Source organism: Taudactylus pleione, unplaced genomic scaffold, assembly GCF_031769625.1.
Source record: "Taudactylus pleione unplaced genomic scaffold, aTauple2 ptg000037l, whole genome shotgun sequence".
Lineage (NCBI taxonomy): Eukaryota > Metazoa > Chordata > Amphibia > Anura > Myobatrachidae > Taudactylus > Taudactylus pleione.
In genome coordinates, this window is record NW_028284439.1 from 579802 (window position 1) to 607763 (window position 27962).

Consider the following 27962-nt stretch of genomic DNA (forward strand, 5'->3'; position numbering starts at 1 on the left):
GATGTTACCTAAAATGGTTGTAGTAGCTGAGTTTACCAATAGCAAACAAGAGATATCACCTGCCATTCAGACATGTATGAAGATAGACCAGATGCAATCAGAACGCTGAGATTGAAGCCCAAATCGGTCCTGGAAGAGAATGAGAATACGTGATCTGTCCTCAACTGCACTTCAGCTGCCAGAGGCTCAGAGACCAAACAATGAATCTTAGAAAACCTTTCACTACTTAGGCAACTCTCTAAACTTCCTACACAGTGCATGGCTGATTAGGCTGCAGCCTAGGGTGCCAGGATTGGGCTGGGGATACAATCCCAACAGTTACAATCCCGATGGTCGGAATGCGGGCAAAGGAATCCCAACGGTGAAAATGACGGTGATTTTCTGTAAGTATTCTAAGGCTAACCCTAACCCACCCCTCCTGCAGCCTAACCCTCCCCTTCGGCAACCTAACAATCCCCTCCAGCAGCCTAACCATAACCCTCCCCTACTGCAACCTAACACTAACCCTAATACTTACCTTTGAAGCTGTCGGCATTCTGATCAGTCAGGATCCCATAACTGGTATAGTGCGCGCCGGGATTCTGACTGTAAGGATGCTGACTACTTCCCTCAGGATTCGAAGTGGTGGTGGTGGGGGAGTAGCACACAGTTGGCACCTGGGGGGGGTAATAAAATGAAGACCTAATTTATTCCATGTTGGCATCGGACGCACAAGCTTAAAGAAGCTTGTCAGTTATCCAGCCGTCCCAAGGCGGTGTTGAGGAAAAGGTGACTACCAGAAGTGGCAATGTGCAGGCTCGGTGACAGGGGGGTACAAAGGGTAACCATGTCGTGGGCCCCGAGGTTTAGAGGGGCCCCAGCAGCAGTACATGCAGGCAGCTCCGTTTGGGCCAGCGCAGCACAACTTGACAAATAAATAATGAGAAGCCGCTAAGGTAATCTCCCTGGTGACCTGACCCCTTCCCCGGCTAGAGTGTGCTGCACAGTGCAGTGCTCATGCGCCATAGTAATGTAAGCCGCCGCGTCATTACGTATGACGTACCCACGCTGTCCCTTCAATTCCTGCTTCCCTCTTTACCGCAGTGGCCCCCTAGGAAGAGCTGGAGGAGGCAATCCAGCACTGGGGATCCGTCCAGTCAGGTACACTAATAACAAGAGAAGAGATAATTAAAGCCATCGCGGTCACAGCATATTGAATATGGAGCTGGCCGTCAGCCAATTACTGCGTGCGGTCCTGGCAGCCAATCAGGAGTGGCTGCTCCTGATTGGCTGACGGTCCGCGAGCTGTGATTGGCTCGCAGCCGCGCCATATTCAAATCTGTGGACAGTAATAGTTGGGGATAGAGGAATTTAGTCTCAGGTGCCAGTAAAGCAGGTGTGGACCAGCATGGACATTGGAGAGTGTGATGCAGCACCAGCGGAGGTAGGTCAGGCCACTCTGACCTGACACGGAGGATCCCGTGTCAGCATTGCCTGGGAGGTGGATCTGTCTCCAGTTCTACCCCTTTCCACCTACACTGCTGCAGTGATTGATAGGATAGGGACTGTGACAGTCCTTGAGCTGCAAAATAATCCACTGCCAGGAGCTATCCGGAAGACACCAAGAGCAGGAGGAGACGTGAAACAGGTATGCAACTTGGTTCATTACACCTCTCCCCACATGTTCTGTATCTTACTAGGGGAACATAGGTAATGTAAACAATCAAAAGGTCGACACCAAAATGTTGACACATGGCAACGTTCCCTGCCATGTTGACCCCAATCCAGCGCTCTTTGCCCTGTGCCCTCCCAGATACAGCCTCCCCCACCCTGTGTCCCAAACTGCAAAGAAAAATTAGCGAAAAAATGGGTACACACCAACCGATGCCCCACCCCCACTGCAGCTCCACCCACCTCTGACCCAAACACCCCCCCCCAGGGTTCCTGAACCTATTTTTCTACAAAAATAGCAATGTCTATCTAATAAATACACCTTGCGGTGTGGGGGTTCAGGGTTTTTATGCCAAGGGGGATTGTGTCGGGGTAGGGGGGGTTTCATGGGGGGCCCCCAGAGACATCAGTGTGTCGGGCCCCAAGATTTCTGTTGCCGGAACTGGCAATGTGAACATGTAACTTACTGCTAAAACCATTACTACATGTGCATTGTGCTACGGCTCCATCTACGTAGCCTGAAGAGCTGCATGAGATTAATTTTAGAGTCTTCTTCACATTCCCCAAAAGCCAATGTCTACTATATACACTCAACAAATATCATTAGATGCCAAGATCAGTCATGTCAGCTGTATATACCTTTGTGACCAGCATATATGAAGTATAAATGGTGATTTCCTGAGCCTACTGTACATACGCATCGCACTCTGGGCCTAATTCAGACCCGCTCGCAAGCGGGTCGATGTTGGCCCAGTGCGCATGCGCACGGCAGAGGCGGCTCTGCCATGCGCATGCGCAAGACCGAGATAGCGAAGGGCAAGCCGTCACTATGGGACTTGCTTCAAAGGGGGCGTGCTGTCGATGGTGAGTGACAGCACGCCCCCTTTGGTGGGCGTGCCAGGGGCGTGGCTGGCCATGGGAACGTCTACCGTCTGGGGCCGGCCCCACTGACATCACAAGTGATGTCAGTGGGAGTGCTTTCGGCTGACAGAGCCAAAAGCACTCCAGGGCTTGCGGCAACGAGACCCTACCACAAGGGTCTCATCGCAAGCCTGATGGTCGCGATGGTCTTGACCATAGCGACCATCTTCCTGGCCGCTCGCTATAGCTGTGGGTGCTCTAAAAATTCAGAAGGACGGCCCTGAATCAGAGCCTCTGTGTTAGCAGCATTACAGGGGGAGCTACAAGTATATTAGCCTAAGGTGTCTGGGACCCTTACTCAGGCCCTGTTCCTAAACCATAACTTATTTTATGGTAAACATCTATAACATACCTGAAGCTTAGAGAGTTGTATGTGTAGTGAAAGCTTATCTAAGATCCATGGATATATTACAGAATATATTTACTTCATAGCAATCACCAAGCCATATAGAAATATATAACTCTGCATTTTGTATACTCTGGAGGTGTCTAATCAAATTTCCAAATGTTCTGAAAGCATAAACGTAATAAGATGTTATAATGAATGTATCCACATAATTAAATGATTTGTGAAATAATGAGGATAAAATGACTGTAAGTATAATTCAGACTAATGTGTCAGATTGCTACTTATCCAGTCATTACTCTGCCCTACTGGATACTGATTGGGGATGATAAAGACATCATAGTGGCAGGGCTGAAACTTGGATATCTGACACCCGGTGCAAGGCAGCAATTTTGCGTCCCCTCCCTTCCTGTACCTGGAGTTTGTCCTTGCTCCTCCATAAGGCAGTGCACTACTCAGACGTCCCTGGTATAGTGACTTACATTATTCCACACACCGTAATGCCCATTACACATTATGCCACACATTGTAATGCCTATTACCAAAGTGCCACTTACATATTTGCCCGACACCATTTTATACCCCACAGTAAGGCTTTTAATTACTTTAAAATTACCTGCTCATTGCCATGGGGTTACATGCTCATTGCCAGGGGGTTTCATGCTCGTTGCCAGGGCGTTTCATGCTCGTTGCCAGGGGTTTCATGCTCGTTGCCAGGGGTTTCATGCTCGTTGCCAGGGGCTACATGCTCGTTGCAATGGGGTTTATGTTCGTTGCCAGGGGGGTTTATGCTCGTTGCCAGGGGGGTTTATGCTCATTGCCAGGGGATTTGACGGGAGAAGATACAGCTTTCCGCATCTTCTCCCGGCAGCACTGCATTGCGCTGGCCTAATTCTGGCCATACACGGTAAGAATTTCTGTCCAACCATCCAACTAGTTGGTTGGTTGGAATGAAAATCTGGTAACGTATGGGAGAAAATGATGATCAGCAATTTGCTCCTAAATGCCAGAAAACAGATGAAAATGGTCGTTAGACAAGTTTGTTAAATGTTTGCTCTAAACAATTTGTTCAAACCACAGTTTTTGTCCATTTTCCTGCATTTGGGAGCAAATTGCTGATTGTCATTTGCTTTCATACCTTACCAGATTTTCATTCCAACCAACCAACTAGTTGGATGGTCAGACAGAAAATCTTACCGTGTATGGCCAGCATAACAGACATTAGAGGTCCAGTAGGACCTCTAGCATCTGTCTCCTCCTAGGCGGCGGCCATTTTTCGATAGCCGTTTTTAGCAGAGTCCATGCAGGCGGCTAGTCCGCATGGAATCTGCTGAAAACGGCCATCCAAAAATGGCCGCCGCCAAGGAGGACACAGACACTAGAGGGCCAGTAATGACCACTAGCATTTGTCTCCTCTTTGGCGGCGGCCATTTTTGGATGGCCGTTTTCTGAATCTGCAGCCCCCAAGCCACCTTTTTTTCACCCCGTGCAATCTGGCACCCGGTGCACGTGCACCTCTAGCCCCCCTCTAGTTGCGGCCCTGATAGTGGATATGAATTTATGATGGTACGTAGAGGGTCCCATTACAATTTTGCTGTAGAATAGCAGTTGTGTGGGCGAGACAAGGAGTGAGGGCGGTCTACAAGAGTAGTGGGGATGAAGTTACAGGAGAAGAGAGAGGGTTTGCTGTAGGACTTAGGAAGGATACCAACAGGGGCCTACGGGTTTACAGGAGAAGAAAGAGAAACATGCAAAGCCATTACAGCCAGAACAGAGAGGGTTAGCTGGGGGGAAGAAGGCCAGCGGAAGGTGGGTTACATCCAGAACAGAGATGGTTAGCTTGGGAGGAACAGGAGGGGGGGCAACGACACAATAAGGAGGAAAACAGACGGAGAGCTAAGAATAAACAAAGTTAAAGAAGGGAAAGAGCAGGAGGTAAAGGATGGAGGAGAGAACATATGGGACAAGGGAGAGCTATGGGGATCATGCTGTTTGGTTGGGGGAGGTGGACTGAGAGTCCTGGATGGAGAAATGTCAGGTGCTGGCAATAGGGAAGCCAGTGGAGAGTATGGCAGGAGTGCAACTGCAGACCAAGTTCAGCAGAAGAAAAGGAATTGGATCATCTAACAATGCTGGCACCTGTGCAGTTGATGGTCGTGAGGTAAGTGTGTGTTTGTGCTAATGTATAAGTCAGCTTATATTTTTTTATTAGAATTTACACTGTTCTTGTTTGTAATATATATATAAACTGGCAGCAGGTAGTTACCAACACTTAGAGAATGTGTGTGTGTGTATGTGTGTGTACAACTGACACCTCAGTCTCCGATTCATCCTGCCCTCCACTCTGAGTGGGCCCATCCTCTCTCTCCCTCCACCCACCCTGTTGTGCTTGCGTGCTAGGGGGGCTCTTTCAAAAAATTTGTTATGGGGCCCACAAAGGTCTACACCCCCGACTGCAAATAGTGAGTTTTATCAAACTGAGCATACACAGAAGCCAATTCACACATTTTTGTGCAGCTCCTGATTCTTGGTGGGATCTCTCATTGCGTGAAATGGGGGCTTCAGGATGGTAACGCTGTGGTTGCACGCAAGATATCTGTCTTTTGGGAGTATCATGAGAGTGCCATGGGCATGCAGCCAAATTTCCATGTTATTCTGAGTGGCACATACAGTGAAGAGAAGCCTGTTTCTGACAGATCTGTTGCACTGAGCATTGGGCAAGTGAAAGTGCCCATACTAATGATGATGGACAGAAACACAGTGGGTGGTGCGGCAATCCTTATAGAAGATGTATGGCTACTTGCATTAGCAGTACAGATTCTTAGCATGAGGTAGTACATATGGCTTCCGCAGCATTGCACGTATGCAACCATTTTGCATCGGGTTCAGTATCAAGCCCTATGTTGAAATCCTTATAGACTGAGGCTATATAATTTACGTCTCTATCAGCCCACTATATAAAATCTAGTAAAGTTAGGATTACACCAAAGTGGGGTATTAGGAAAGGGGATATCTGGAAGCCCTTCTAGGGTCTTGTAAAAACTGTGGGGAAAACTTCTAAAAAGAGTGGAGAAGTTGCCCCTAGCAACCAATCAGTTTATAGCTAGCATTTATCAAGTACATGCTATAAAATGATAGGTAAAAGGTGATTCGTTGTTATAGGCAACTTCTCCACTCTTTATAAGGTTTCATACATCTGCCCCTATGTGCTTATCCTGGGGAAAGAAGAGGTGGCAGCATTGTTACAGAGATATATCAGACAAGTGTGAATATAGTTAAGGGGGGAATTCAATTTACAGCGGTAATTTACCACAGGCTAATTGAAGGAGCGGGGCTATTCTATTTTATTCCTCAGAGAGAATCAAAAAACGTAGCCAGCACACCAAAATACGTTATCATCAAAAAAGCAATGTGAATTTGAATACAGCCATGTTATATCGGGCTGCTATAAAGTGCATGTCACAACTGCAATGCAGTACAAATACTTATCAGTGCCTGGTGACCATATGCAATATAAACAGTCAAATGCCTGACAGCCGTTTTGGTGGTCCAACCACCTTCATCATGAGATATATAGACTAGACTAATAAGTGCAAATAGAAGGTGCTTTTAATCAACGTTTCGGTGTGAAACCCCCCGTCATCAGGACACACAAAGAAAGTGCACAACAGTGCAAAGATTTATACTTACAAAAAGTAAGCTCTCTCAGCAGCGTGCAGCCCCTTCCTCCGGCGTCCGTCCATCCATTCACATCCCGCAACCAGAAGTGGATGGACGGACGCCAGAGGGACGAGTTGCACGCTGCTGAGAGAGCTTACTTTTTGTAAGTATAAATTTTTGCACTGTATGCACTGTCTTTGTGTGTCCTGATGACGGGTGGTGGTGGGGGTTCACCCCAAAATGTTGATTAAAAGCACCTGCTGTTTGCACTTACTAGTCCGGGAGTGCCTCCTCTCTTATGGATTTGTGGATGGGGTGTTGTGAGGACCGCACGTCCTAGTGAGTTCTTTTAAATTACCTAGCCAGTTTGTTGTTTTCAAAAAGCGGTTTATTCTATAGCTGACAATACAGACATGTGGATATATAATCACCAGACAGATGCGCTTCTTTGCAGGTACAGCATACACATGTGATGGAAGTGCAGGTCCTGATCACCAATCTATGAACTTACCAATGCAGTTGGAAACAAAGATTATATACCCTTAAATATTCCCACCGTGTTGGAGCTAGTATTGGACAGATTGAGGGCAGTAGCCATATTGTTATAGGTGGGAAAAATGATGTCTTATCTCTGTGTGTGTCCTTCCCTCATGGCAGTTTGTAACAGGTGGCTCCCTGTGGAGAAGGTGCCCAGGAGTCCAATCCAGGGCACCAACACACAATATGACTTTGCTTTAACCCATATCTGAATAAAACCCGCCACCTGGCAACATTTAAGAATAACTTAACTAACTTGTAGAACAATTAACATAAATTTGCACTGCATAAAATAACATGCACGAATAGAAACAATAAATAATTATAAACTGAAAGGCATCAAAGCAATGACAGTTCAGGGTACACAGAAATGGGCGCTGGACCACAAGTGCCTTCATACTTTAATTGCACCTCGTGGTTTCACAGGTGTGCTATCCCCTAGGAGAGCACCCTGGCAAGGAAACCTGCTGGGCTCATTTACTGAGTTCCAGAGTCTTTGGAATGAATATATATATATGTATAAAATATATATATAATTTCATATATATATATATATATATATATATATATATATATATATATTAGGGATGTGCAGGCTCGGATAGGTTCGAGTTTGCACGTGGAGTTCGGATTTTTCCCTCCAAAAAAACGGAACTCAGAAAGAGGCAAAACGTCATCTTGCACGGACGAACATCATCATTCCTGGTCCAGGAATGATGATGTTTGTCCGTGCAAGATGACGTTTTGCCTCTTTCTGAGTTTTGACATGGCACGCAAAAGAGCCACGTAAAGTTGTCCACTTAGGTCAACTTCAGCCACGTTAAGTGGCTGTCCCTTAAATTACATGAAAAGACAGAAGGATTTGAGCAAGCCTATAACCGCAGAAAATCTGTGGTTAGTTCTCCAAGATTTTTGGAACGACCTCCCTGCCAAGTTCCTTCAAAAACTGTGTGCAAGTGTACCTAGAAGAATTGATGCTGGTTAGAAGGCAAAGGGTGGTCACACCAAATAGTGATTTGATTTAGATTTCTCTTCTGTTCATTCACTTGCATTTTGTTAATTGATAAAAAGAAACTATTGACACATCTATTTTTGAAAGCATTCTTACTTTGCAGCTTTTCCACACCAGCCTAAGACATTCGCACCGTACTGAGTATATATATATACCGTATATATACTAGGCCACAGGCGGCACTCAGGACTATATAAAATAAATACAGTTAATTAGCCATAAAGTGCAACGTTTCAGCGCCTTCATTAGCGCTTTTGTCAAGCCAAGATAGATAAATATACATACCATAACAGCTTAAAAGGCATAATCCCACATGCACATAAACGCCCTCAACTCCTTCCGGCACCCTGAGGCTGTCTCACCGGAAATTATGTCAGTGCTCTCCCGTTACCATAGTGATATATCAAACACCCAACAATTGCAGAGAGTGAATGTCCTCAATACGTAATTTAGAACATATCAAAACAGGATACATTGGCAACAAATAGAAAATACATACATAGACAAATACATCAAAATACAAATAATGTGAATAACAAATAAAAACATAAGCTGATGACTCTAACTAACCGGCTGACCGCTGGAGCCTATGCTGTGATATATAGGTAAATAAACACAAGCCTTGAGGCAAAATACTAGGTGATGTCAATAGCGACCCTGCAAGTATAATACTTAAACCCTCAACAGCAATGCTTTAAAGATGACAGCACCAATATGTACCCAAAATATAATACTATGATACCATCGATATGCATATCAATATGATCTAGCAGATAGCAGGTGGAATGCCCCTAAAGTCTGTCAATACATAACCCTAAAATCACAGGGCTATGTTAATGCGGTCAATGGGCCTAACTAAAACAATTAGGCCCAAGTGACTCATTCAAGCCCCGGGGGGACAGTGTATCAAGCCTGATAATCCAGTTGGTTTCTCTTTGTAACAATATACGTGCTCGATCCCCTCCCCTTGTTAAGGGGGGGTACATGGTCAATGATTCTATACTTGACGATATGTTATGCTTGCCCATAGCAAAATGTCTCGCTACTGGTTGTTCGCTACTGCCATTGGCTATAGCCGCCCGGATACCTAAGCGGTGCTGGGCCATGCGTTCCCTGAGGGTACACTCAGTTTTCCCTACGTACACTTTAGAACAAGGACAAGTGAGTATATAATAAATTTACTGGTACATGTCAAATGATAGCGAATATTAAATTTAACTCCTGTGTAGGGATGAAAGAAAACAGAACCTGTTTGTAAGTATCTGCAAGTAGTGCAGTTCAAGCACTTGAATCAACCCAATTTAGGAGTACCTAAAAAGGAAGTGCATTAATTCTTGCCCATCTGCGAGATGTCATTATGGACAAGGTAATCACGCAAATTTTTGCCCCGGCGATAACAGGACATCAATGAAGATTTATTTAAAGGTTTTAAATCTTTGTCAGTAGTAATGATGGCCCATAGTGCCTTGGCCTGACGATTAATGGTTGTGCTCATGTGATTAAACTTATTGACCCAGATATGTTTATTCTTCATGTCTTTGGTTTTATCATTGTGATACAATAGTTTCTCTGGTGTAATGGCCAATGCCTTAGATTTGGCCCGTTCTAGTGTCATCCGACTGTAACCTCGCTGTTTGAATTTGTTGTGCATGGTATCAAGTTGTTTAAGACCATCGTTGCGATCTTTTGCTATTCTGAAGGCACGCAAAAATTGGGAGAATGGTAGCGCCTGTTTCAAGGGGGCTGGGTGTACGCTGCTAGCTAGTAAGATGTTATTTCTAATCCGTTGCTTTAGAAAACAATGAAGGAACCAGCTTGCCCTTATCTTTAGTTAGCGTTACATCGAGAAAATTGACGCTATGCAAATCAGTGGTGTATGTAAATTTGACTGGTTCATCATGACTGTTGAATTTCTCAATTAACTCCGCAAAAGATTGAGGCGTATCTCCCCAAATGATCAACAAATCGTCTATGAAATGAAAAAAAGCAATCAAAGTTTTTGCAATATTAGGATCATTAAAGAAACCTCATGTTCAATACAGAACATGTAGGCATTCGCGTACGATGGGGCCACATTGGACCCTATCGCACAGCCAGATACTTGTAAGTAGAAAGCCCCATTATTATTATTGTAATAATAATAATAATACTATTTTATTAATAGGGCGCCACAATAGGTCCGCAGCGCCATACATACAGGAAAGGGTACACAGAACATTACATTACAATACAGTAACCAACTTATAAACAGAGCACAAGTAACAGTCTGTCATATAAGTGCTAGAGAAGAAGGCTGTGAGACAGTGGGGAGGAGGACCCTGCTCCTAGGATCTTACATCATGCATAAAGTAATTACGGGTTAAAACTAACTCCAATAATTTCATAAATACATCAATGCTAGGTCCTTTATATAGCGGATTATCAGTCATGAGTAATCTAGTAGCCTGCATCCCAGCTACATGTGGAATGCAGGTGTATAGGCTACATACATCAACTGAACACAAAACACAATCAGGAGGTAAAAGAGGTAGCTTAGACAATGACACCAGCAAGCTATTGGCGTCTTTCAAGAAAGTCGGGCGGGCATGGACAAATGGTTGTAACAAAGCATCCAAATATGTAGAAATAGGCTGGAACAAAGACCCATGTGCGGCAATTGTGGTCCGTCCAGGTGGTTTGATGGGGTCTTTATGGATCTTGGGGATTATATAAAACAATGGCTTAATTGAAAAACTGACTTCCAAGGCTTTTTTGATAGATGGAGAAATTAAACCCTCAGTACAAGCATCAGAAAGTACAGAATCCACCTCTTTCTTAAATAATACCGTAGGATCCTGTGGTAAATTCCTATATGTTAAATGATCGTTAAGTTGTTTTTCAGCCTCTTTTTGTAATCATTTAAGTTCAAAATCACAATGGCACCCCCTGATAAGCCTGTCAAAACACAACATCATCGTAAGTAGCCAGATTCTTTAAAGCTAGTTGTTCATTCTTACTAAGGTTCCAATATACAGGTTTTTTAATACAAGGATCATCACAAATAGCCTTATCTAATAGCTGAGAGAAAGTTTTAATTGATACGTTGCTGCTGCATGGATCAAAAGTCGATCTCGGTTGTAATTTGAGTAACTGGGGTGGTATATCAATGGACGTGGAAGATTTATCTGCAAAAAATTCTTACATTTTTATACTTCTATTCAACATGTGAGACTCTAACTTCCACTGCAGGGTGTCAAAGGGCACCGTAGGGACAAATGGAAGTCCTATGCTTAAAACAGAAAGTTCGCTGTTCGTAAGAATTCTGTCCGACAAATTAAATATTAGGTCCTACGTCCCCTGGGAGGCCTTCCTCTGCCTCTGGTTCTGTTGGCCCATGGGTGCGAGAGGGCCTAGGTCTAAAAAACGTGCCCTTGTGCGGTTCCCAACTGGGGATTGTCCACGGCCTTTAGGCTTGTGTCTAACAAGAGACTCTGTATCACTTTCAGTTGTTACTGTGTCCTCAGATGTATCAAACCGAGATTTATTCCAATTACGCCTGAACAATGGGCGTCTGTCTGACTTTGGATGTGCCGTAGTCAACCAGTTGTATACACGTTGCTATTCATAATCTAAATCTACTTTTTTCGCTCTTAAATTTCACCAATTCAGTTTTGTACACCTCTAACTGTAAACTCAATTTAGAGCTCCAATCACATGATTTGTCAGCAGTAAATATGGGAAGATGACTGGCCTCAAAGGTCTTAATTTTTTCTTTAGTGGTATTGATCTCTCTCTTGGACTCTTCTATTACCAATTGCAACAGATCGAAAGAACATTTATTAAGCACTGAAGTCCATTTCTTGCAAAATTCCACATTATATCTACCTATAGTAGGCACGTTCTTGATCCTAAACCCATGGGGTATTTTTTTATCTTTATAATAATTGGATAATGTCAATCCGTGGTAGAAAAAAATAAATTTCTCTTTTCTTTAGGCGCAGTAGATCGTTAAATATATCCTGTGCTGAAGGCACAGAGATGTGATCAGAGAAAACTTCAGAAAATAAAATAGCCTCCACCTCAGATTCTGAGAAACTAAAAACCGCCCCTTGCTCCAAGGTAATTTGGGGCTGTAAACCTTCAACATTCTCTGCTGTCATCTGAACATAAATAATGACCAATAATCACTTGAAAAACCGGTATGAATATGACTTGATAAACAAAACCAAAAGTAATGCTCCAGCAGTACACTATAGGACCAGCGGTCCCATAAATTAATTTAATTTAGGTTAAAGTCTTGTTGACAAAAACAAATAGTAACAATGAGAGCACTACTATGCAAGTAGCTAGGGTAGGGTCTCGTCAACCTTAAGCCCAAGGGAGCTTCCTGCTCTGTTTGAGCAGGAAGCTCCCCACTGACATCACTGATGATGTCAGTGGGGACGCCCACAAAATGGCAAGCGTTCCAAAAGGACCGCCTCCGTTTGGCCGGGCACGCCCTCTGCCCACCCAGCAAACGGAGCAAGCTGTCAATCAACATCGACAGCTCGCTCCATCTGCTTCGAGCCCGCTAACGACGGGTGATCCGTCGTTAGCGGGGGCTCGCGCATGCGCACGACGGAGCAGTCTCCGTCGTGCGCATGCCCTGTGGACCAACATCGAGTCGGTTGAGAGCGCTCAGCGCTTGCGACCGACTCTGAATAAGGTCCTGAATGTCCTCAATACGTACTTTAGAACATATCAAAACACGATAAATTGGCAAAAATAGAAAATACATACATAGACAAATACATCAAAATACAGATAATATGAATAACAAATAAAAACATAAGCTGATGAGTCTCCCTAACCGGCTGACCACTGGAGGCAACATAGTAGGCAACTCGAGGCAACATAGTAGGTGATGTCAATAGCCACCCTGCAAGTATAATACTTAAACCCTCAACAGCAATACTTTAAAGATGACAGCACCAATATGTACCCAAAATATAATACTATGATACCATCAATATGCATATCAATATGATCTAGCAGATAGCAGGTGGAATAACCCTAAAGTCTGTCAATACATAACCCTAAAATCACAGGGCTATGTTAATGAGGTCAATGAGCCTAACTAAAACAAGTTAGCCCAAGTGACTCATTCAAGCCCCGGGGGGACAGTGTGTCAAGCCTGATAATTCAGTTGGTTTCTCTCTGTGACAATATGTATGTATATATATATATATATATATATATATACACACACACACACACACACACACATATATATATATATATATACTGTGTATATATATGTATATATATATATATATATATACACACACACACACATATATATATATATTTATATATATATGTATATCTATATATATATATATATATATATATATATATATATATACTGTGTGTATATATATATATATATATATATATATATACACATACTCCACCGGTCGGTGCGGCACTCCTGGCCAGTGGAGTATACTACTGATTTTTGTTCGGGCACCCGGCCCATGAATGCTTTATAGGGAGAGCCAGACCTTTGTGATATTGTTTTATACACATATATATATATTATATTATATATAGTGTTCACTCTAGCTCCGGCGGCAGGCAGGGTGTGGCCATTGAAAAGGGGGCGTGTCTATAAGACGCGTCACCCTTCTCTTTACTCTTGGGGGCGTGCCCGGCACTTACGGACACGCCGGGCAGCCCCCAAGTGCTGCTGACAGGGAGAATAGATGACTGCATAAAGAAAGCAAGAAGTATCATTGCTACCCTAAAGTGAGGAAAAAAGTTCAGCGGGAAATAAATCCTGGAATCTGGAGGATGAGACCCCCAAAGATCACAAGAGTCTGTATGACCGTGGATACAGTGGATTACCCTCATGAGGAGAGTGAAGAGGGACTTCGCAATGAGAATGCCTCGTCCCATGTAGCTGAACCCAGGGGTTTCAAGCTGGGGAGGGGGATATGTGGCAGTATCACCAGATGTGGCACTGGTGAGTTGCAGATTCTGTGTGGGGCAGGGGAGATCCGCCCACACAGACTAGAAAAGCATTATGGGAAGATGCCTAATTGCTGCCTTGTGGAGACAGCTCAGGTGTGGGCTGATGAGAAGGCAGACCAGTCAGGCTGCCATGGGAGACAGTCTATGTGGGATTGTGGCTGCCAGAGAGCCCAGTGAAGCTGAGTGAGCCATTGGGGGCCAGGAGGCCTGTGTCTGGACCTTGCAGGAGGCAAGGGGGGAACACAAACTCTCAGACTGTGTGACATTAAAGCAGTGAAGCTGCCGGCTGAGGAAGCTAGGTCCTATATCTGTATGATACAGGGAAGGCCACCAGGACTGACTGTATTTGTGTAGCTGTGGCAGCCAAGCCAAGCTAGGCTGGAGCCGGCGATAGACCTGCAAGAAGCAAGCAGAGACTTTGTTGGCAGACTAGCTGCACCACATTAGAGAGGGCTCAAAAAGTGAGTTAAACGCCCTAAACAGGGGCTAGGTTGTTTATTGTTTTCTGGTCCTTTGTGTTGTACCTGTTTTCCCTGCTGGAAGTAAAGCACCATCTCATTTGTTTTACTTGAAAGCTGTGTGTGGACCCTCATTAAGCACCTAAACACTGCACCAATCCACCCTCTGCCGAGCTAATTACCCCCAAGATATCAAATTTTTTATATATATATATATATATATATATATATATATATACTGTATACAGATGTAAAGCCGGCACTCCGCACATAAAGAAGTAAATGCCCAGGTGCCCTCAGAGGGGTGTTATGTAATACCCAAATAGATACACAAAGAAAAACAGAGGCACTCACAGGTCCTTTTGAAAAAAGACTTCCAGACAATACTGTATCATAGAGGATTGTGCTTGTTAATTCTCAAATAATAAAAAGGGAAACCTACTGCAGTGGCAAGGAAGTGTTTGCCCCTTTCCCTAACTCCTGAAGAGAAAGAGACTTTTCCCTGTTGACATGTACTTCCAAGAAATCTCTACAGAAGCAAGCCAAGGCAGGGTCTGGAATCCTGAAGATAAACTTCACCAATACATATCTCATCATATATGGACTGGTAGATATGAACAGAGATGGCCAGGGGTTCCAGGACAAAGTAAAATGGAAGGGGGCTGAAATCAATGTATTGGCCATAACGCTGGACCTGGGGGCCTAAAATATTAAACAGAACAATTTATGTGATTTAGGCAAAATCTAAATCTATGATCTAAGACTTGAAAAGGTATTTCATCATTCTTGAGCCAGCACTGATATGTTAATGGTCTGGTTTAGGTAGAGTCAGATTAATGTTTGTTGCCCTTACTAAAACAAAAAACTCTTTAATCTGGGTATATAACATCAGAGAGACCAAGGATCAAACCAGAGGTATTTTTGCCAATATCTTGATATCACATTTGAGAAATGAGATCAGTTTATTTTCTGCAATGAGTAGTAAAACCAAAGCTATGAATATTAAATTTTGTTGTTTTGTTTTTTTACGTTTTCTATGAGTTCCTTATTTATATATGTGTTTAAATAATATTATGTCAATAAAATTTCAAATTCATATTTTAAGGATAAAAGACAACATACATGTAATTGACAGATACACTCACATCATTATTGCTCATGCACAGGACCATTCTGAGACTTATTGGTTGCTGTAATATAAAATATGTCAATGCCATTATCAATTAGTGCTAATGGTATATTGGGGCAGTCACTGATTACACACAATTAGGAAGTATTAAAGTCCATCACATCTTATACTTTTTTAGACCTAGCCAGCTTGACGTTAATGAGAAAGATGCTTTTAGCATCCTAGGAATCATAAACATTATATACAGAAAATTGCAGCCAGCGGATAATAAGCCTGGACTCCAACTCTGACCTGCTGCCAGTATAATTACTCTTTGTTGTGTACAACTCACATTGCGAACGGCTTTGATATTTTATACCTGTCAAAGTAAGTTTTCAGTGCATTTGCTGTTGTGTCATTGACAGGTGTAGATAGGGAAAATCGGTGTTGAGTTTAAAGAAAATAAATGGCAAACTCAAGTCAAACATTAGATTGCTATGTGACACCCTAGTTGGAAGACATTCTCAGAAAAGGGTCCACAAAACTATTCCTTATTAGGAAAACGATTTTACCATTCTACAACTGAGCTAATTTTTTTTTAATTCATAGCCATTCCATAAGAGAAATAAACTTCCTGAATTCCAATTTCACAGTTACTGTACTTTTACACAATTTGTGCAGCCCCATAAAACTACCCTAACAGTTTAGTGCTTTGCTCTTCTGTGGATACAAGATATTTACTATTAACTTACAACCAATCTAAACTAAACTGACAACAATCTTGTATCTTCCATAAGTATTGGGACTGTGAAGACAGCTTTTACTTCTGGCTTCTTCTGTTTTTATATTTGTCTCATTTGAAATTCACTCTGGGAAGCTCAGCAATTCTATGTTTATCATATTTATTCATTTTAATTTAAGTTCTTAGGTTAAAAGGACACTCCTAACCATCTATAATAGGGCATGTACTGATTTTAACTATCCGCTGATGATGGCAGTCTTGCACATTTAGCAAGAGTTAACTCTCAAATAATAATATCTGTATTCGGCGCTTAGTTCCAAAGGAGATGAATCTTATTCATATATAACCCAAATAAATATAGGGCATATATATAAAAGAAGTATATTTATTTATACACACATTAATGATATAATACAGACCAAATAATAAAACATAACCCGGTGGGTATACACAGCACTTTTCCAGAATAGTATATAACAAGACCTTGGATCTCTCACCCTTTCAAGGTGCTGTGGTGGGCTAATGCTATGATGAAGCAAAAAGGTCCTGGGCCCCAAGCTTGGCACCACCGCAGTAGGCTTATTCAAAGTCAGGTAATAATGGTCAGTGCTGGTTCCCTACACCTGCTGGGCATGCTTCTCCGTACTACGCGTTTCGGATGCTAGATCCTTCTTCAGGAACGGATAGCTTGCCTCCAAACTTGTGGGGAATTAATACCCCTATTCCGGATATTGAAAGAATATATGCCCTATATTTATTTTGGGTTATATATGAATAAGATTAATCTCCTTTGGAACTAAGCGCCGTAAAAAAATATTATTATTATTTTAGAATCTGTTCAAAGTGTTACTCCATTTATATTTGTAATGGCTGCTTTGTGAAAAAGTATATAGCGCAAACAGCATCACGTATTTTTTATCAAGAGTTAACTCTCAATCAAAAACAAGGTAATTGAATGTAAATAAATATAATTAAACATGGGCATAGCAACAATTTGTGATATCTGGAAAATGCAACAAACCACTGGTCTACTTAACAATCAGATCTGGTCCACTCCTGACATGGTAGGCCGACATGCACAATGAAAAAGTTATTAATTTAAAAAAGAATAGATATCACTGCTGAGGAAAACTCTAAAAAAAATCAACAACAGCTCAACACTTTCACAGTGTTGAGGAATAGGCACAAAAACATACCACTAAATCTGAGAAACATGATGGAGGAAGTTTCATGGCTTGCATGCTGCCTCATAGATCTCCCCCTACATTCATCTACTATAAATAAAGCGACTCTATGGGGACAGCTATATCAAATGCAATAAGCACAGCAGGCCTGCGTGGTACGTATCCCACATAAATAAATATGGTAGAAAATCAGAACAAGTCTAAAAATAAAATCAGCAGGTAAGGTATACAGAGTGGAAACTCATCTTCGTGTTCAAGGTAATCAAACCAGGACTGGTAGATTAATTGGCTGAAAACTAAAAATGTACCCGAGTGCAGAGTTTCCCAAACTCCGCCATTACTGTCCATGTTTTAAGGATATCCATGCTTGAGTCCAAATGGTTAAATCAAATTATCTTAAGTACTATTTAAGTCACCTGTGCTCAAGCATGGCTATCCTTAAAACCTAGACGGTAATGGCAGCGTTTGGGAAGCTCTGCCCTAGTGTGTATATGTAAGCTCCAATGGGACAAGGACCGTTGTGAATTACAAATATCCTCTGTATAGCGCTGCACAATTGTTGCATATATATATAATAGCAATTATAATAATAATAGTAATAATAATAATATTTATGGAGTACTGCTGGTTATCTCTCCAGTTCATAAATTCCTAACTAATATGAGAAGCAGAATGAGAGAATATTCTGAAATATGCCAATGGATTGCCCTGATTTGTTTTTTTATCCTTTCACTTATGCTTTAGTATTCCTGTGCCAACGTTTGCTATGTATCTATGAAAGTTAAAATATTGTTACATGATTTTGCGTGCTAGCTCAATCGCATAAGAATAGTTGGCTAAAGGCAAACATAAGCAACCTCAAGGCATTATTCACATATAATCCACAGAGAATTTTAAGCGCATATTTTTAACCTTCTTTGGCTCATGTTATGGAAAAATACCTTGCACTATAAACATTCAGTATTATGGGGAAACACATTACAGGTGATTAAATTATAAGAATAAATAAACAATAATAATGAAAAATATTTGCAATACATGCAATGTTTTAAATTAACTAGTAAACCTGAATGCCCATTAGTTGCACCTTAATTTGCTGGTAAACATTTGTTGATTATTTAACACATAACAAGGAACCCTTTACATTGTAGAACATTTAATATTGATATTGTGCTAAAGTGATTTAAGTTGAATACTGAAACTATATATCACTTTACACTACTTAAGTTATATTGTGTCTTTCACTTTGTTTAAAAAATCTGCAACTCTATTACTTGACTGTAGAGGATTTATCTTTGGTTGTGTTGTTTAAGCATGACTTCATAGCAGGGTCTATTACCGTCATGATATACACTGCTGACCTGGCAATATATAATGAAAATAAAAAAAATGATTAACTATTCATTCACCTAGAAATTCTCATTTTCCCTTGGGAAACAACATATATTTCCACTGATTGGTAACGAGCTATAGCAAGGATCTAGCCATAGTGATTTTCCAGCTCAGGCCAAGTTGCAGATTGGGGAGGGTGCCTACTGGATTCTGCAAGGTACAGGACAGGTGGAAGAATTGTAGTCCTTTGTATGAGCTTATAGGGGGGATGTATCAAATCTTCTAAGAGGACAAGAAGTAGAGAAGTTGTTCATATCAACCAATCAAATCCTAACTGTTATTTATCAAGTACATTCTATAAAATGATAGCTAGCAGATGATTAGTTGTTATGGCTAAGTGCTCCACGTGTCCTAATTAGAAGGTCTGATACATCTCAGTTTATGCTAGAATCTTATTTGTGTAATGGATAAGCCGCCCGCTCATCTGGCTGTTACTTTTATGTGCCAATGGGCATGGCATCTACATAGTCATGCACTACTTCCTGGGCAGCTGCATCTATCAGTGCTCAGTAATATGATGTATGCATGCACTCTGATTGGCACAGATTTCTTGGTTGCTCTTACACATACTCATTGCATGTTAAGTTGTTGCCAGGGGGCATATATCATTTCCAATTTCACTTCAGTGTGTATGCAGTGCTTCCCTCCAGTGCGGGGTGGGCCGGGGCCATGACAGGGTGGCCGGAATCCTTCTTTCAGCAGGGGCGGCTCCATGCAGTGAGCATTTCTGTTGCTCAAGGTGCCCTCAGCTGGTTGGAGCCAGCTCTGGGTGTGTGATGTTAGCTGGGCAGTGTGGGAAAAATGGCGGACAGTGCGCCCGTGAAAAAGGCCCTGGGCGGAATACTGAACTTGCTTTGAACCATGACCTTTATTGATACCCTCCAGTCCTGACATTTACTTTCACTGACTTTACCCCTCCCAGCCAGTTTTGTTCAGGGATTCTGTTCTTATTCCAGACACAGGTTTTTTTGGAGTTTTTTTGCTACTCCGTCTAATCTGGACATTTTGTGCTGCCAATGCTGATTTAGTTCTTGATCCTGGATTATTTGATTTCCTTCTCTGCTTTTCTTAAGATGGGTACACACAATACGATGGTGCAACCCAGCAATGGTGTGATGCGATGTACTGATACATTGCGCACGTCGTATACACTCCACTGTTCGGGTGCATTGGCGCGATATATATCGTTACATGCTTCATGTATCTACACCGTATTTTCATTTGCATCGTCCCATCTGACGTGCAGGACAGCAGACGGAACAAAACGATGAACGACCGCGTCTGGAACGACAGATCGGGTGTACACACTATATGATGTATACAATATATTGTTCTGATTCGCAACAGAACAATATATTGTACAGTGGATCGTATAGTGTGTACCCAGCTCTACACTTATCTGGGGTTGCAAACTACATACAGAATTCCTGGGGGTAAAAGGGTACAAGAAAACATAGCAGCTATAAAGAAAAAGGGTCTGCACTTGATAAATCACAGGAGTAGCCTGGGATGCTGGTGTTCACAGAAAAGGGCTGTTGAAATCAGTCACTGCAGGTAATATGGTCACAATTGAAGAAGTAAGCAGGAGTGAGAGCAGATAGGAAGGGTGTACTACAGAAAACCCTGGGGTTGGAACACTTTATGAATATTAACTACCCAATAATTATATGTTCAAGATGGCTGGGTGGATATCTGATCAGAAAAATGATGAACGAATTGGTGTAAAATACAGCAAATCATATATGAAATATTGGGAGATTAAACAACATATACTTACAATAAACACACTGGGTATTCCTCCATTTCTAAGGTTGCCGACAGAGTCACTTTAAATGCTAAAGTAAGATGTTCCTGAGAGCTTTCCAAGCATTGTATACTCTAATTAACTATTAATGTAGGAAATAGGTAGGAAATATGGATTCTTCAGCCACCATTTTACTGGCATGTCAATATTAAGCGGTCCAATCATTTCTCTGCTTTGTGCTCCTGTAATAAATACATCTCACATATATTTGAGCTACACACTCCCATCAGTCTCGGCCTCACACACTATGTACACATAACATAAAAGGAGCTCTGCAGATACTGCAGTTATTTGTGGCAAGACTGAGGAGAGCAAGATTAGTGCCCACAAGCATGCACTGCTAATGTTAAGTAAATGTAGACTCATTGTTGTCACGTATGGTGATAACACATTCAGCTGAGAACATGTCCCCACAAATATGGGAAATTATATTATATCCGAAACACTAGCCACTTTTACATGACTTGAAACAAGGATTTCATTCCACTATCTTAGACCTTAAAATATCCTAAAGTTGGCCACACACTAGACCAACTTACATCCAACCAGCCAACTAGTTGAGTGGTTGGAATGAAAATCTGGTAAGGGATGAAAGCGAATGACAATCAGCAATTTGCTCCCAAACGCCGGGAAAATGGACTAAAAACTGTTGTTTGAAAAAATTGTTTTGACCTAACATTTAACAAACCTGTCTGACGGACATTTTCATCTGTTTTCTGGCATTTAGGAGCAAATTGCTGATCATCAGTTACTCCCATTCCTTACCAGATTTTCATTCCAACCAATCAACTAGTTGGCTGGTTGGATGAAAGTTGGTCTAGTGGTGTGGCCAGCTTAAGTCAATGTTAAGTAATATACTGAAAGTAATATATATCTTTTCATTTGAGACGTAAAATAACAGATGCTTAAAGTACATCTGACACAGAAATATAGAATCTGAGAGCAGAAAGTAACTGACAGGTCCCATTGTCTGCCCTTTTGCGTGTCAGGTGTTTATTTTTGTTGTGGTGGTGGGGGGCAGGGTTCAATATGTTCAGCCTTAACAATGGCCTTATTTTTTGTTTTATGGATCTGTTTATTATTTTATTGCAGGAGTTCCCCTACACTGATGGAAGATTGTTCCATGGACCCATCACCCTTATTTTACCTATAGACATCCTCTCTCTAAATTCAAAGTATATCTCTTTGTTCTAGATAGCCTGTTATTTTTTATCAATTTGCTTTCCTGAACGTCACCTTTTCATATAATTTAATGTTCTACATTGAAATCCTCCCCACACAGATGGGCAGTGAGACTGAAAGACGAGCTGTGAAGCAGACAAGGTCAGATCATTGATAATTGGGTCAGATCTTGGATTATTGGAGATAATTGGAGTAATTCTTCAGTGATTATCCATTGCTATCTCCTGCCATGTGATTGGTTATTCATCAGTAAAAGCACCCAATTTCGACAGCAACATGGCTCTTCTGTCATTTGTCATCTAGCCAACCATTTATCCATTCCACTATTTTTTCGTTTTTTAAACTTTCAAATTAAAGTGATGGGAACAAAGACAGAGGCGGGGGTCAGGGGGTTAAAGTTTAATGGCCATGATAACCCTTTCTTGTATTTGGTGAGGCAAAAATGAAGCCTTATCACCTGTTGAATATGTCCCTATGACTTTTTCAAGCATGTTGGCTAAACTAGAGAGATGCCCCACACAACGTTACAAAGTGCCATTACTCCTGGCTAATTTAGCAATTGGTAAATTCCAGTCCATATCAGGCATATTGAAATAGATCATCCCAACTTTTATTGACATCTCATTGATTTCCTCTAGTAGTAACCTATCCAACTGCTGATTTGTCCTGAAGGTCTATGTGTTCCAAATTGTTCTCAGCTTATTTAAAATAAAAAAAACTCTCTCAGTTTCTAGAGTTACCCAGATATTCTCCATCCTATCTGCATTTATATTATTCTTTTCGTATAAAGCAGCTTTCACCTCCCTTTTCCCTATGCTGCTTAAACAGGTTATAATCAGGAATGAGTATCTCCCAGTCACGGCTATCATTGATCCATGACTCAGTAATAGCTACAAGAGCTAAACTTTCCCATGACATGATTGAAATCATTCCAGTGAGCTAGTTTCCTAAACAGCAAGCATTTCTATACATAGCATTTATAAATGTACCACATTTTCTTAGCTTGCTACGATAACCAATACATTATGTTTAGAAGGCAGATGGATCCACCATTGCCCTCTCCCCTACTTGGACTAGCTAAAATAAACATAAATGAAGAAGCCGTTCACCTAACATATATCCCAATCGTTAGGACTCCCCCCCCCCCCCATACACAAGCACGCATATATGTGGCATACCTCAATGTTGGGAGATATGCCTAATGGTGCGTACACATGGTACGATATCTATGAACGATATTGTTCAATTATATATCATTCATATCGTTCATTTATATGCAGTGAGCGACCAACGATGTGTGTTCCCGCATGAACGATAACGATATCTATGATCGTCCGTACATGCAGGCCAACTTGCACGATATTGTCAACTTTGCCTGTTCAGAGATGTGGCAGGATGACTTCACTGAACGATATCTTTCAAGTCGTTGATGAAACAGATCGTACCGTGTGTATGCAGCTTTATGCTGCCCATCCACTAGGCGTTTAAATTGAGCGACTGAAAGATAACAATATCGTTATCGCTCAATCGTTCATTAATCGTTTCAAAATCATTCACTAAAATGTTTAAAACGAACAGCGATGCATGCTCCCGCTGGTCATTTTAGACATCTCGTTCAGTGAAGGCACATCACAGACTGACAAACGACTGTACGATTACAATGTCATAATCGTGCAGTCTTTTGCCTGTCTTCTAGTGGATGGGCAGCTTAAGTATTAGGTCGTCTTGCTTGATTAATGTTTTCTCCAAACCCTGTTGTCGCAACTGACAAACCTAAACCCCTAGCACCATTTATTTAGCCGTGTCTGATGTGATTTATACTTACTTCTGCCACCTTATGAACACGTAAAACATCTAAGGACAATGAGAACACTGCCTGTTCAGACTTCCATCCTAACAGACAAAAGATTCCCTGCACTATCCCATCATCACTGGTACTTAAGTCATTTGTACCAAAATGTGCCACAACATCTACTGCACCATCTGGACTCACTGCTGCAACAGTGCTTACCATGTACCTATCCTCCTTCATAACCAACCCACGCTTCTTTATGCCTCTCTGCATGAATTTCTCTAGCAAGATTCTTTCCTTGTCTCTTGGTAAAGGGTGATCAAAGGAGATGGGGTCACTCTACTGATCTATTGCCAATTAAGTGCTTGTCAGTTTATCGAAATAATTATGCACAAGAAATTAAGATGAGATACAGAGCATGGAAATCTGTTCTCTGATTTGCAAGTCACCCCTAAGCTCTGTCACAGTGCAGAAATGCAACCTTAGGGGGGGTTATCATCTTCTGTTCTCTGACATTTAATTATGAAGGCACAGAAGAGAACAAAGGGTATAATTTCCTTGTGCTAACCAATGTTTTTAAAACTAAAAAAGAAAATGCATAAACATGATATTACACATATATATGTATAAGTGTGTGGAACAGTTACTGGGAAAGTGATTTAAGTTTATTAACTCAAGTGGTGCAAACTGCTGAAAGGTCACAAGGTCCTTTTGCCAGGAACATATAATGATCTTAATTTAGCAGTCCCTGTCAATTAATCACATTTTCACTCTGCTCTAAATCGCACTTGTGGTATAATTCTTCATTTAATTGCAAATCACAATTTGCCCTTGGCTGAGGTAGACCACAGAAAAATCTATAACGGGGTTCATAGTTATCAGAGGGAACACTTGGAGGCCTCAAGCAGTTTTCCGTCTTGCAGAGGTAAAAAGTAAAGAAACGAATTAGCTGGAGAAGTTTATTGGTGGAAACTATTTATCCAGGGCAGTTCAGCAATATTAATTTGTTCAAATTAAAGTCTTGGGCTCTGGGGGTACTATTTTATTTTATTTATGTAAATTCGGGTGACTTACACATTGCAAAGATAAGGCAAAACATCACACTTCTACAAATAAATGTTAGTTTCTCCAAAGAAGCTCTAAGGCTTGCCAGGAAGACGGTGAATGGATAATTGCACTGTGGTTTAGCAGTATAGACACGCACAGTACTATGATTGTCTGGTTGGAGATGTCAGCTGCTCATGCAGCTGTGAAGCAGACAAGGTCGGAGATGATGGGAGCAATTCTTCAGCGCGATCATCAATTGCTATCTTCTGTCATGTGATTGGCTACTCATGTTACAACACAACTGTGAAGTCATTAAAGATCTCTGCATAGACATGACTGCTAGGCTCAACTTTTCACATTACCCCTACTGACATAGCTTTGAGAAAGCTTTGAAGGCATCTAGTCGGGTTACTATTATTTATATATACAATGTGTCCTGAAATAATACAGTAGGAAGATTTATATTTAGCAAGATTCTTATTACTGCAAAAATACTGGATTATCCAATAGTAAGCATTCAGATATATACTTCCATTGTCTTACTTGCGCAAGACCGATCAAAGTTGATTGCGTGCTACAGGCTGCTAAACATTTGCACTAGTTAGTGAACAACTGCCACTGTCTATTTGTGGAAAACAACAGGTATCCTGTGACAGAGAATCATTCTGCTAGAAGCTATTGTTTGGTATTACCACTCAACCAGTAGTGGAGTGTTAGGATCCGCAGGTAGCAGATCATCTTGGTGGCAGGTCCCAGCCATAGTTACGACTGGGATACTGCATCTAATCCTATCTTGTCTGTGTACAGCTCATAGCCTGTCATTCCTGCCTGTCTGTGTGCTGATCTCATGTGCTTACTAATTAACTAGCTGTCTCTGTGCAGAGCAGGTGCACACATGCCTTTGATTAGGAATTGCTCTCTCCAGGAATTGGTTCTGATTGGACCCTGCTTCCTTTAACTTACAGCCAGCCCTGCACTCAGTGCCGGTTATACTGTCTGGCTTACTAAGTTGTTGGTCTTTCTCAGAAGTTTGAACTCTAGCCGATCTTCTCATGTTACGCAGTTCTAGTATCCTGAATCTGTCAGCATTAATCCAGTGGCATTCTGTACTACAAGTCCTGTCAAGCTGTGTCTCTCAGTATTCAGTATATCTACCTGCTGTGCCTGAGTACACCTGTCTGCTGTCTGGTTTCTGTTCCACGGCCCGCATGGCCATATTCTACTCTGTCTATACCATCACAGCGCAGTAACCGTAACCCCGGCTGTTTAAGACGCATCATGGTCCGTTCGTCATATCAAACTTTGTCTATACCATCACGGCATAGTAGCCGCATCCCAGCTGTCTAAGCCGCATCATGGACTGTAGGCCGCATTGAGCTTTGTCTGTACCATCATGGCGCAGTGGCCGCACCTTGCCAAGATCTTCCCAGCTCTCAAAGCTGCACCTCAGCTACAAGGCCGAATCCTTGCCAAGTTCATCTCAGCTCTCAAAGGTGCACCTTAGCCACTGTTTTGTCTCATCATTGTTTTTGTTTGTCTATTTGTCTGATTCTTGTTTATCTTGTCTGTCTTGTCAATGTTATTTTGCCTGTCTTGTCTAGTCTGTATCCTGCTATATCCTCAGTCCTGGTCATTCCTGCTGTGCAGCTAGTTTAGGTTGTCCATTTTCTGCCTGCCTGACAACCCAACTCGCACCATAGTCCCTTCACAATCTTGAGACCTCTCATCTGCAGCTGCAAGTGTACCCTGTCTATTATTACTGTGTTTGTTCCATTTTTTGCAGCCACACTGCAGTTTGCAACAGTTGTGGAAGGACTTCCACTTCGTATCCCAGTTCAGTCCTTGATCAGCAGCCCTGCGGTTTCATCTCCATGTGAGATCGTAACATGGAGCTACCAAGAGTGAAGAGGGTGTGGCTGCTACGGAGCCAGGAAGCAAGAGCAGGCTGACATTGCCAGGGCACCAGCAGCCTTCATCAAGACCTCCCGCTCTACTGTAGGGATGACCATCAACTATCAATAGTAACAGTCAACGTTTTCTCCTGATGGTAAATAGTTATATCATTGATGGGAGAGGTCCAATGGCAAAATCTCATCGCTTTTCAGTGCTGTGTGTGCACAACTGCAGTCAATGTTCCTTTGCCTGATCCATTGATGGTTAATCATCACTAGTTTCCCCACAATGGTTAAAAATTAACAACCCTCAATGATTACATGCCAAGTGTGCATGTACAGAAGAGGCACCCCCATCAACTACACACAACTATTCTGTAAATTAACCTCTAATGTGGCTACTATTATTTAATAATGATAAACACTTATTGTATAAGAAACACAGGAGCCCAGAGATATACAGCTGTGAGACCCAGCTCTCTGGGGCCCTTGCACTGCTATGTTTTATTAGGTGGTACTGCAGATTTAAAGAAATGTCCTTATATATTTATAAGTTGGCATGTCTCTTTAGCTGCTGGCTATGCTAAAACCACAGCGTGACAAAGAATATTGTAATGCTTATCAAGTCAGAACCTGTTCACCTAACATCATATGACTATTATAATTAAGCCCTCTGGTTATGAAACACAGTTAAAATAATATCGTTTTCTTATGACATTGAACAGAATGAACATAGTCTAGAACATGCAGGCACATGAAAAGAAAAACTCAGGCCCAGACATTTCATGGCGCAAATTTTTATATTTACTTTGCCCAAATGTCATCCATTATTATATTTTATTGATATTTAATAGATGAGTATTACAAATTAATTACTATAGATGAAAATATGTAAACTAACAAAAAATTGTTAAAATCATTATTTTTGCTAGAAATTGTGCATGCAATTAAGACAGTAAATAATCATTTATGTTTTATGCTTGGCATCAGGGTGTTAAAACGAATGAAATAATCAATCCTTATGGGTAAATTTACTAAGATGTGAGTTCTATTTAACAAGCAATGTTGTCCATAGCAGCCAATCAGATTCTACTTCCCATTTATCTAGCACCTTCTAGAAGATAATACCTGGAATCTGATTGGTTGCTATGGGCAACATCACTTCTTAATGGAACTCCCATCTTAGTAAATTTATCCCTTAAAGAGCATTAATACCCACTACCCCCAAAATGATAACTTTTTAC

General features: G+C 41.6%; 1 protein-coding gene across 1 annotated transcript in view; it reads right to left on the minus strand.

Annotated features, from left to right (window-relative positions):
• Positions 1-27962, minus strand: part of PPM1L (protein phosphatase, Mg2+/Mn2+ dependent 1L) — a 242008-nt gene that overhangs the window by 196783 nt on the left and 17263 nt on the right. The gene's annotated exons all lie outside the window — the stretch shown is intronic.